The sequence below is a fragment of the Delphinapterus leucas genome, chromosome 4, assembly GCF_059928025.1.
Source record: "Delphinapterus leucas isolate spDelLeu-1000000601 "Yukka" chromosome 4, BTC_Dleu_Yukka2, whole genome shotgun sequence".
NCBI classification, from domain to species: Eukaryota; Metazoa; Chordata; class Mammalia; order Artiodactyla; family Monodontidae; genus Delphinapterus; species Delphinapterus leucas.
In genome coordinates this window covers 26,846,560-26,859,869 of record NC_143132.1, presented here as the reverse complement: position 1 = coordinate 26,859,869, position 13,310 = coordinate 26,846,560, and positions in this window count along the sequence as shown.

The following is a 13,310-nucleotide window of genomic DNA, read 5'->3' as shown; positions in this document are numbered from 1 at the left end:
TATTGTTTGGTTCCAGACTACTGCAATAAAGCAAATGTCACAATAAAGGGAGTCACACAAATTTGTTTGTTCCCCAGTTCATATGAAATTTATGCTTATGCTATACTGTGCAATAGTGTTATGTCTAAAAAGATGTACATACCTTAATTTAAAAATACTTTATTGCTATCAACACTCCAGTGAGGTATCAACCTCACACTGATCAGAATGGCCATTATCAAAAAGTCTACAAATCATAAATGCTGGAGAGAATGTGGAGAAAAAGGAACCCTCTTATACTATTGGCAGGAATGTAAACTGTTGCAGCCACTATGGAAAACAGTCTGGAGATTCCTTAAAAAACTAAAAATAGAACTACCATACGATCCAGCAATCACACTCCTGTGCATATATCCAGAAAAGAAGAAAACTCCAATCCAAAAAGATACATGCACCCCAATGTTCACAACAGCACTATTAACAATAGCCAAGACATGGAAAAAAGCCAAGTGTCCATCAACAGATGATTGGCTTAAGAAGATGTGGTATATATGTAGTATGGAATATTACTCAGCTGTAAAAAATGAAATATTACCATTTGCAGCAACATGGATGGACCTAGAGATTATTATACTGAGTGAAGTAAGTCAGAGAGAGGCAAATATTATATGGTATCGCTTATATGTGAAATCTAAGAAATAATACAAATAAATCTATTTATAAAACACAAACAGACTCACAGACATAGAAACCAAAGTTATGGTTACCAAAGGGAAAAGGGGGTGGGGAGGTATAAATTAGGAGTATGGGATTAACAGATACACACTACTATATATAAAATAAATAACAAGGATTTACTGTATATAGCACAGGGAACTACATTCAATATCTTATAATAACCTATGATGGAAAAGAATCTGTAAAAGAATACATATATCTGAATCACTTTGCTGTACATCAGAAACTAACACAATATTGTAAATCAACTATAGTTCAATTTTAAAAAATACTTTCTTGCTAAAAAATACTAACCATTATCTGAGCCTTCAGCAAGTCATAACATTTTTGCAGTAGTAACATCAAAGATTACTGATCACAGCTCACCATAACAAATATAATAATAATGATAAAGTTTGAAATATGGCAAGAATTATCAAAATGTGACACAGAGACACAAAGTGAGAAAACGATACTGGAAAAATGGTTCTGGTAGACTTGTTTGATGCAGGGTTACCACAAACCTTCAATTTTTAAAAAACACAATAGCTGCAAAGTGCAATCAAACAACGTATGCCTGTACTACCGTAAGATCCAGGGAGGTAGGCTCCCTCACATCACTAGGGAGCCCTTGGAATGTGGTTCCACTCACACAACATTGTGGTAAAGAAGACACAAGCAACTCCTTCTCTCGATATTTGGCCCTCAGCTCTGGAAATATGTGATCAATAACCCCAAATATTGACTTTAATTACCCCAGAAACACTTCTGATCAGGGCTCTATGTGCTCTAAAAAATGGCAGTTGAATCTCGGCACTGTCAAAGTCTGTGGGTTGTGCTACTATCAAAGATGGGAAGGGAGGTTGGGAGGATTTGAATGACAGAGAGCTTAGGAAAGGAAAATTCTGAAACTAAACTTTTCAAATCTTTCCTCTCAAATCTCATAAATGCAATAAACTCTTGCTTTATGAAATGTGGTTTCCCAGTGGTGTTGATATTCATTTTCTTCTTTTTTCATTATATTCCAGTTTGTGTGAGGTGCTTACATATTAATGCTGTATTTGCAGCAGTTGTAATAGTGATTGGGGAACATTTGACAATAGTGCATAATTTACTGCTCTTAAACTCTTATATAAGTGGGTTTAGAATAATATGCTTGAACAATAATATCAATTTTTATATTTCCAGATAGGTAGACATTGAAGTCTAGAATGGCTAATAGTTATATTTTTAGGAAGTATTTTTATTTTTAAAAAATTATGATTTAATTAAATTTTCCAATTTTTAAATTTTCTAAATTTTTAGATTTAAACATTTTTCCTTAAAATGTTCATATTTATTAATTATAACTTTCTCTTTACATTTAATTTATTTTATTTTGGAAGAAAAATACATTTAACATTTAGTTAATTTTAACTTTTCATTCTTACATGTACTTAATATTTTTACTAAAATATGTTCAAATTTTATCAACTTGTAAATTAAATTGTACTTAATTTTTAATCTCTCCGATACTGAGAATGAGTACAAGTTGATATATTGATAGAAATAGAAAAGCAGAACTCAAAGAAGATAAAAATCTGAAAAAATAAAAGAAACAATATATTCAAAGAGAAGGATTACTTACATTTTTTAAAACAGGAAATAACAAAAGGGAGCTGACTTCTGTAGAGCATGATTTACACAAATCTTACAAACAGAACATTAAAAAATTTTATTTTAAAAAGTTGTAACTGCTGATCAAAACAATGAGAATGAGCAATATAATTATTCTTATCAGATTCACAAGTGGAACAGGCTTAACAAAATCAATGCAACTTCTAAATATTTAATAAAGATTTTACTGCTGATCAAAATGATGAGATTGAGGAAGACAATTTTTAATATCAGATCTATAACAGTGCAACTCTTGCCTGCTATTTAAAAGACAAAAATTAGTTTTATAAAAACACAAAATTGCAAAAAAGAAAAATTACACCACTAGTTTTGGTACGTTTATTAAATTATGACCCTGGAAAATGACTTTTTCACCTTTTCACAGTATGAGAATGGTTCTAGCTAAACACAATCTGACTCAACTTAAAATTGGATAATTTTCCATTGGATGAACACAGTAGAAAATTCAATATTTCATTAAACACCCAAATTATTTCAAATGAAGAAAAGACATACAGAACTTCAATATCATATTTCAGGTTGTTGTCACATTTCACAACAATTTTTAAGATCAGTTTTGGCCAAAGCTGTTACTGGAAAAACTTTGATTTTCAATTAAAATAATGTGAAACTTCACTTACACAGAAAAGGAAAGCACACATTTAATTACTAGAACTGAAGTGAAAAGGGATGAATAAATAGCAAATGACCAATAGTATTAAACAAGTATAAATAAACAGTAATATAAAATATTATGTTATTAAAGAATATGTAACTTGGTCAATAATTAGCTAATCATAATGATGCTTTTCAAACCATAAACAGCACAGTGATTATAGAAAACAATAAAAAGTTTCTAGTTCAGTAGAAATCATTTCAAAATTGATGTTAAAGTGGTCAAACATGTGAGATATATTTTAAAAGATAAAATATTATCACTATTTAGAATTGAGAAATCAAAATCAGATTATTAACTTAATGGATAATAAAGTGAGAGAAGAAACTTTACACTAAATTTAAAAGCAAGTATTATTTATCTGTTCAGCCCGATTGTACAGGAAAAAAATATAAACTGAAAATGACATTTATTGGGCATATTATTGAATTATCAGAGGAAGAAAATAGGAAGCTGGAAATTAATCAGTATTTCACTGTTTTTACACTTGTTATTTTTAAAAAGTAAACGTTTTGACTTGAAGAACTGAAGGAAACAACTGGTATTTTGAGCCTTGGGTAAAAAGATTATGGAGGCAAACAGTATGATATTGTCATTAGAATGATTGATTAAGGAGGCTTTAATAAGAAGAAACAAAATTGAGTTATTTGTAGTGAGGTGGATGGTCCTAAAGTCTGTCATACAGAGTGAAGTAAGTCAGAAAAAGAAAAACAAATACCATATGCTAACACATATATATGGAATCAAAAAAAATAAATGGTTCTGAAGAACCTAGGGGCAGGACAGGAATAAAGACACAGATGTAGAGAATGGACTTGAGGACACAGGGAGGGGGAAGGGTAAGCTGGGACGAAGTGAAAGAGTGGCATGGACATATATACACTACCAAATGTAAAATAGATACCTAGTGGGAAGCAGCCGCATAGCACAGGGAGATCAGCTTGGTGCTTTGTGACCACCTAGAGGGGTGGGATAGGGAGGGTGGGAGGGAGACACAAGCACGAGGGAGGAGATATGGGGGTATATGTATACATATAGCTGATTCACTTTGTTATAAAGCAGAAACTAACACACCATTGTAAAGCAATTAGACCCCAATAAAGATGTTAAAAAAAAAAAAAAAAGCTGCAACACTCTGCTCCTATGGCTGGCTAAAAGGCCTGAGTTAGTAAACGTTGTTTACTTCACAACCTATCCTATGGTCCCCTTACACTCTGCCAGCACCTCAGCTCAGACCACTCTTGACACCTACTGTCACAGATTGGCACCTTTGGAAACAGATTCCAAGATTTGTGTGCAGGAATTTTATTTGGACATGTTCGAGATCAGAAGCTATGAAGTGAAGAAGCAGAACCAGGCAGAGGGAGAATTTGAAGAGTGATAAGAGTCACAGCAAAGACCTTAGCTGATTCTATGGCTTTGCAATTGGGATAGTTCTTCAGAGATATTCTGTATTGAGACATGGGGGCAGGCCTTACTACCTCTGCATGACTAATTACTGGATTGGGCTGTTCCCAGGTAGAGGGCTTGACTTTAGGTGGGTAGACTTTCTTCAGCTAAGAGCAAGGCTTAGATAGACAAGAACTCAACTGGAAACAGTTGGTTGCCAAGACTCCCAAACACAGGAGAAATGAGCACCTCGGTCCCAGAGGAAATAATCTGGAGAGTGCACCATGACATGTACTATAACCACAGTCTTTCAGGGCTTCCTTGAGAGCTTCTGTCCACTTCTAGCTGGTGCTGGTATAATAATCAGATTTGCCTAAACCACATTCATCCTTTCTCCTTCTCCACGGTGGTAAAACAGTGAAACATGTACGATGTTAAACTAAGTCATCCCTTTGAGCTGTTTACTGTGTCTCCCAGAGCAGCTTGGCTTGGGCTCAATCTACTATATGCCATCTCCATATTATAAAGTAATGCTGCTGTGCATATCCAGGTTTATGATTGGGTCAGTCAGATAACATACAGTTTATCCTGGACTGTTTGATTCCCATGAGCACAGGATTTTACAAAGTCAAGCATTCATTCCCCACCAGAGCCCAATAGCCCTAGAAGCTTTTCAAATGGAAATAGCTGATGGAAGAATAGGGAGCACATTGCATCACTCATAAACTGTAGATGCCTGAGCTGTGATTTCTCTTATTTGAGTTTGGAAGAGTTTCACACAACATTGTGTCTGTCACAAATACTTTTTAAAAATCATTGGATGTGTTAGGTTATTAGACTTAAGTGGTAAGGTGGCTTGAACAAAAACCAGCCTTGTTGCAGAGCTCTTTATTATTCAAGATCCAAGTCAATATTAGCACTTTTCCAGGTCTGGATAAGTAAATGGACTGAAGAAGGGTGACCAAGTGTAGTGCATATTGCCTCCAAAATTCAAAGAAGCCAACCAAACTATGTGTCCCTTTTATTGTGTTGGGCGGAATAACTTGTCTCATATTTTAGAAGAGTTATCTAACCATGAACCCCTAACCATGATGTGGCATACCACTGAACTTTTTCAGCATTTATCTCCCACTCTCTGGCACACATAAATCTTACTAGGATACTTACGGTGCTTGTTACTTCCTGTTCGCCATTTTCAATTAACATAATTTTTTCAAGGCAAAGAATTAAGATGATTTTTAGGCCACACCTCAGCTCACTCCCCAGAACTATTGAGCCTGAATCTTCATTTTAATAGAATTCCCAGGTACATTAAAAATTGAGAGGCACTGTCCCAGACTATATTATGTAGAAGAGCAGATTTGACTCTGCATTGAGGTAAAACAGGATAAGTACACTTTTGTCCCTATTATGTAAGCATCACCATTCTATACATGAAAATTCTATTTCTTTTCCACAATCGTCCATATTTTAGTGTGAGATACTTAGCAAGATTGAGTATTTAATTGATGTTTACAACGAAACCCTGTTAATCTTCAGTCTTACGTTCACTATGAATTGAGATGAAGGATTCCTTCAAAACTGCCAACAGGGCTTCTGGATCTTCACAGGTGTTCATAATTGTTTTTTGCTCATATTTTTGCTTTTCCTAAATTTTTGCTTTTTCCGTCTCTAAGGATAAACCAAATCCAGAGAATCTAACGATCTCATAATTGCTATTGTTGCCGTAATTACTAGGTGCCACAGCTCCTTGATCTTCCTCCATCTGTGCTTCATCTAATGATTTGATCTGATCAATTATAATGCGACTCTTTGCTATGAATTACCCAAGTCCATTGCCTTTAGCAAGGAGTTGTTATCCCTGTGTTCTTTGCATAGATGAGTGATTCATTCTAGAATTCTGTTTTGAGAATCTGCTTCCTGGAACTGTTGCCTGAACCAATTACTGTGTTAGTCAAGACCAAATACGGTAAAGCTAATAATCAATATGGTCCTAGTAAGGCACACTCTAACTAGGATATTTTGAAAACTACTGAACAAAGCGAAGCCACAAGGGGACACTGAATTACCCCAGGCCTAGTAACAATGGAACTATTAACACTTCTGGGAAAATAAAAGGTGGATGGGTAGAGTTCTTATCAGAATCCAGAAGTGAAGAGTGTTATAGGCAAGATCACCTTGAAAGAATTAGTAACTTTCAGTTAAGGGTCATAGTGAGTCATAGGCACACGGTGGAATAAGTATACTGACTCCTCAGTCATTCCTCCCTCTTATCTAATTTAGGGTTTCCCATTGGCCAAACACAATAAGAAACTAGTGGACAAAAGGACCCACTGATTTAGTCCACTTAAGTCAGTCACTTGGGGCAAAGAATTGGATGCAAAAAGTGGAAAGTACACTTATAGAGGCAAACATAGCTATCTAGCACATCACGATTCAATATCAAACAAACAATGAGAAGTATAAGTGTCAAGAGTAGGAGAGAATTAAGCTCTCAGCAGACCTTTTCCTGCCAGAAGTCAAATTACTACAGGAAGGGAAATTATAATCAGAAATTTGCTTGGTGAAAAGAGAAAAAAAGAACAAGGATGTTAATTAGATTAATGATTATAAACACTAATCTGATACACTCATCTTCACTATAGTGACATTCTTCATTCATTTTTTTTTAACAACCGGATTTTGAATTTCTATTTACCAGGAAATCCTTAGTCACATATATATACATCCTTTCCATGGAGTCAGCTATTTACATGACAGCTTACTTTGTCAATCATCCCAAGACATTTCACAGGTTTTATTCCTAGGTAACATCTTTTGGGTTCAGGACTTAATTGCTGTTATTTTCAGGTTTTAGTTAAAATTAAATGAGGAAGAATTCAAAGCACTAGATCAGCTCTTTAAGAAGCTTATCCAAATGGAAGTAAACATTTTAATATTATTATTATTAGATGGTACCTTAAAAAAATCAGCATCATGAATATGCACATAATAGTTAAACATTAGATGGGTGGATAGATACATCAACATAAAGAGATTGAGCCTGATTACTTCCAAATGAGAAGGAACTTCTGAAAGACTGAGATTGACTACTGTAAGCAAGAAATTGATTATACAAAGGAAGAGGAAAGACCAAGTGAGGACACAGCAAAAAGGTGGCCATTTGCAAACCAAGAAGAAAGATCTCAGGAGAAACCAAGCCTATTTAGGTCTTGATCTTGGACTTCTAACCTCCATAACTGTTAGAGAATAAATTTCTGTTGTTTAATCTATGGTATTTTGTTACAACAGACTTAGAACTGAGAAGTGGGGTACTACTGCAGAAAATATCTAAAAAAGTAGAAGTGACTTTGGAATGGAGTAATTGGTCAAGACTGGAAGAGTTTTGAGGTGCAAGTTAGAAAAAGCCAAGATTATCTGAAGAGATTTTTTTGGTAGAAATACAGAAGATGCTTCTGGTGAAGCCTCAAGTGGAAATGAGGAACATGTTGTTGGACTCTGATGAAAGGGTGATCCTTGTTACAAAGAACTTGTATAAATTGTGCTCTAGTATTTTGTGGAAGGTAATAATCTGTGAGCAAAGAAATTGGATATTTAGCTGAGGACATTTCTAAGCAAAATGTTGAAGGTGCTTTATTTCTCCTTACTGCTTACAATAAAATGCAAAAGGAGATGAATTACAGAAAGAATTGTTAAACAAAATGGAAGCAGAACTTGAAAACTTGGAAAATTCTCAGTCTATCCATAATGCAAAAAAATGAGAGAGTGTGTTCAGGAGAGAACACCAAGGATGTGGCTGTGCAATCATCTGATAAAGAGATTATGGGGAAAAAGAGTATGGAGCCTCCTTAAAAAACTAAAATTAGAGTTACCATATGATCCAACAACACCACTCCTGGGAATATATCTGGAGAAAACCATAATTTGAAAAGATACATGCACCCCTATGTTCACTGCAGCACTATATATATATATATATATATATATATATATATATAAAGCAGAATATTACTCAGCCATAAAAAAGAATAAAATAATGATATTTGCAGCAACATGGATGAACAGAGATTATCATACTGAGAGAAGTAAATCATACAAAGAAAGGCAAATATCATATGATATCAATTATATGTGGGATCTAAAAACGACACAAATGAACTTATTTACAAAGCAGAAATAGAGGCATAGACAGAGAAAACAAAGTTATGGTTACCAAAGGGTGGGGCTAAATTAGGAGTTTGGGATTAAAATTAAGAACTATATACAAAATACATAACCAAGGACCAAGGCTAAATTAGGAGTTTGGGATTAAAATTAAGAACTATATACAAAATACATAACCAAGGAACTATATACAAAATACATAACCAAGGACAAAATACATAACAAAGAACTATATACAAAATACATAACCAAGGACCACACACACACACACACACACACACACACACACACACAACTGAATCACATTGTTGTACACCTGAAACAAAACATTGTAAATCAACTATATTTTAATGAAAATTAAAAAAAACAAAGAGATTGTGGGTGTGGCTCATATGTATGAGTCTTATGTGACTCTATCTGCCTGGATTCAATAGGCCATCTCAGCAGAAGAAAGGAATAGAGATGGGTTTATTCCAGTGGAAACGCTGTCAATGTGGACTAAAGGGGACAGAGAGGGAATGAAACAAAGGAAGTCTGTCAGACTTCTGGGATTCTAAAGAATAGGACAATAAGGCTATCTGGCTTGGAACATGCTAAATCCTCAAGAAAATGGAAGAATGACCATGAAAGTGACACAGAGCTCATCAGCAGGGTTGACACCACAGGTGCAAAGGGCACAGGTCCACAAGACGATGCTGTCTCTTCCATGGTTTCAGTGGAGCAGGGCTGTCATCTAGGGCTGAGGGGGCAACACTGCCATCCCAATGGGCCCAGAAGATGAGGCTACCACATAGTAAGCCTGGAGGACAGCACATTGGGGCAGAGAGGATTATCTTGAGCCTTAAAATCTAAAGGAATTTCCCCAGCTAGGTTTTGGACTTACTTGGGAGTAGATTCTCCTTTTTAATTTCTCCCTTTTAAAATGGGAATGTCTCTCCTCTGCCTGTCACACTATTATATTTTGTGAGCACATAACTTGCCTGGTTTCACAGGTTCACAGCTGGAGAAGAATTTTACCTCAGGATGAATCACCCATACTTGATTCAGTCACAGCTAAGAAATCGATCTTAGGAACCTCCAGTTTTTTATAATGGGCTGCAAGAAAGACTGCTCAACCTTTGCCCTGGAGAAAAGCATTATCCTTATTATACTTGACAACAAAGAAACCTGTCATCTGCTCTAGAGAAAAGACCCTTTCTCTATCTTACAAGGCTGTTTGCTATACAAACCTCTTGGAAAAGACGGTCATGAGAAAAATGTGAATACCTCTGATTCCAAGAAATTCAAAAATGAGAGACCCATGGAAAATTTTCTCTCAACAATAATTATTCAATATTTATAATTGAGAGCACTCAGGTACTTACTGAGCATAAGTAAATAAAGAAGCACATAGACCTAGAAGTTAAATTGCTTGTAAAATTATGTAACCTTTGATGTAAACAGATTGGGACCCTTATCCTACATAAGAAAATTAGTTTAGTTTTAGGCATGGGGAATATGAAGTGCCTATAGGACATATAATAAAACTATCTAGTGGGAAATTGGAAACTGATCCAGCTGTTGAAGAAAGATTAAAAACTGGTTACACCAACATTGGAATCATTCTTATGAGAAAGTCAACTGAAGCTTTCTTCTCCCCTTTAACAAGGTCTTCTAGCCCATGGGTCAGGAAACTAGACCTCTGGGTCAAATCCTTCCCACTACCTGTTTTTTTGTATAAACATAAATAAAGTTTCATTGAAACACAGACACACCAAATTATTTATGTATATCATCTATGGCTGTTTTCACATCACACCACAATGGTAGAATTTGGTAGTGTATAACCTACAAAGGCAAAAATATTCACTATCTGGCTCTTTTGAGAAAAATTTTGCTGAGCCCTGTGCTACATTCTTGAATTTATGCTGTCATGCTTGACTCTTTAGATCCTTTCCTGACAATTTTTCCTCATCCAAGCCATTTGTGAAAGTACGCAAAACTCAGGCTTACTTTACAGTCTTATGTCTTGAAACCATACCTACTTTTTCTGTGAAGCTTTGAAGTTTGCCTTCCCATATTTGTGTTTACCCAAGTAATGAGAATCCAGTCAAAGAATGAGTTAAGTGCTATATTTGTGGTATAAAATGCAATGATAGATCCAAGAAAGAAAAAAATTAATTCACATGGAAAGGATCTGGAATGTTCTCTCAAAAACTATGCTTTGAGGAGGGCCTTAAAGGATAGTTGGAACACTGACTATCAAAAGTTCAGAGCTGGTGAAGGAATTATGTGAGCAAAGAGAAGGAGATTGTAGGAAACAAAGTGGATACTTAGAATAGCAGGGAACCAATCTGCAAGGTTAGGTCAAGGCAATAGGATATGAACACACTTTTTCATATTGTTTTGTGATTCTAACTCTGTAACTGCTGAAATGTCTGGGACATATTGTGTGTGCATTATGCAGAACAAGAAGGAAAAGGCAGAGTTAGCAAAAAGAAGTCCAAGATAACCTGCTGTGACAAGCAAAACAAATGAGAAGCTTGTTTGACAAAAATAGATTCTACAGCCCAGTGCCTGTTCCTGATGTTGACAGAGGCAGAGGAGATGTGCATAATATGGAGCATTTATCAAGGTGATGTCAAAGGATGGTGAGAACTCAATCTAGGATTATGACTTACAAAGGGCAAAGGAAGACTTGAATGCACAGGTCATTGCAAAAAAGAAAATCTATCATTAAAAATTTTTATCGTAGTGGACTTTCTTAAATATGTCAAAACTTGAAAAGCTACCATGAAAAGAGGATGTTTGGGAGAATATACTAAAAATTTTAAAGGAATTTGAGGTAAAAATATCTTCCAGTTGCATCTGACTATGACAAGTAATGATTTCATTAACTCTACAGTTTACTGGTAAAATTTAGTCACATGGTTTTTATCAGCATTGCAAGTTATGCATTAATATTTAATTCCCTTACTTTATATTTGTGTAGTTACCTTATACCATTTCCATATGTGGTGGCTATGAATCTCAACCCATAAACTTGAGTGCTCAAGCAATAGTACCTTATTTTCTGTAACTCAGTTTTATTTCTAATTCCAAGTCCCTTTCCCTCAGTCACTCAGCTTTTCTCCAATCCCCAAGGCCATTCCATGGTTCCAGTATCTTGATTCAGTGCCAAGGCACTGTGGGAGGGGACACTTTCTATTCACCAATCATCTCTCTTCACTGATGTCTCTTATTCCTGACCACATGGTTGCTTCAAGACCATCAACTCTCTCCAGCTTCCATTCTTGATTGGGAGACAGTTACTTTGAAAGGCTGCCTTTGTTTCTTACTAGAATCACCATGTAGGCAGTACCCTTTAGAATTTGCGTGTCTCCCTCTAGAGAAGCATTTCCTGAGAAGCAGAAGATAATCTCTACTGTTTTGGGATTCACAGTCCTCTTTTCATCACTTCATTAATGCCAAGGTAATTTGTTTTATGAGTCTGGGATAGAAATGACTCTTCAGAATGTTCTACCTAGCTCCTTCCCTTTTCCTTTCCTGTGGGAAATCAGTTGCTCAATGGCATGAGTCAGAAGCTTTTGAGCTGGAGAGGAATTTCATCAGCATAACGGGCATATTTTACAAAGCTGACACCAAGGAAACAGCTCATAGGATTGCAGGATTCGTTAAAGACAAGATAATTGAACAAATAAATAAATGCATTCAGAATAGTAGGAACTAGGATAATCAGAGTTATCCTTCTTGGACAAAAAAGGTACAAATATAAGAGAGAAGAAAACCTAGAGTAAATTTAAGGCATCAGTGTGAACTTAATGGTTTTTACTTATAAATAAACATAGATATGTGTACATGTGAGTTTGTGCACCCAGACATATATTTTTTTAACTGCCCTCCAAGAAGTCTTAAAAGCAATGGCATATATGTGGAATCTAAAATAAGGGTACAAATGAACTTATCTAAAAAACAGAAATAGAATCACAGATGTAGAAAACAAACTTATGGTTACCAGGGGTTAACCATAACCCCTGGGTCAAATCCTTCCCACTACCTGTTTTTTTGTATAAACATAAATAAAGTTTCACTGAAACACAGACACACCAAATTATTTATGTATATCATCTATGGCTGTTTTCACATCACACCACAATGGTAGAATTTGGTAGTGTATAACCTACAAAGGCAAAAATATTCACTATCTGGCTCTTTAGAGAAAAATTTTGCTGAGCCCTGTTCTACACTCTTGAATTTATGCTGTCATGTTTGACTCTAGATCCTTTCCTGGAAGGGGGGAGGGATAAACTGGGAGACTGAGATTGATATATTCACACCACTATATATAAAATAGATAATTAATAAGGACCTACAGTATAGCACAGGGAACTCTGCTCAATACTCTGTAATGGCCTATATGGGAAAAGAACATAAAAAAGAGTGGATGTATGTACATGTACAACTGATTCACTTTGCTATACACCTGAAACTAACACAATATTGTAAATCAACTATACTCCAATAAAAAAAAAAGCAACGGTACCCTGGAAGTAATGAATACACACCTGGTTCCCAAGTTGTGGATTCTAAATCCATTCTCCAAGTTAAAAATCAAAAAACCAGGTTTTCCCTGGTGGTGCAGTGGTTGAGAGTCCACCTGCCGATGCAGGGGATACGGGTTCGTGCCCCGGTCCAGGAGGATCCCACGTGCCGCAGAGCGGCTGGGCCCATGAGCCATGGCCGCTGAGCC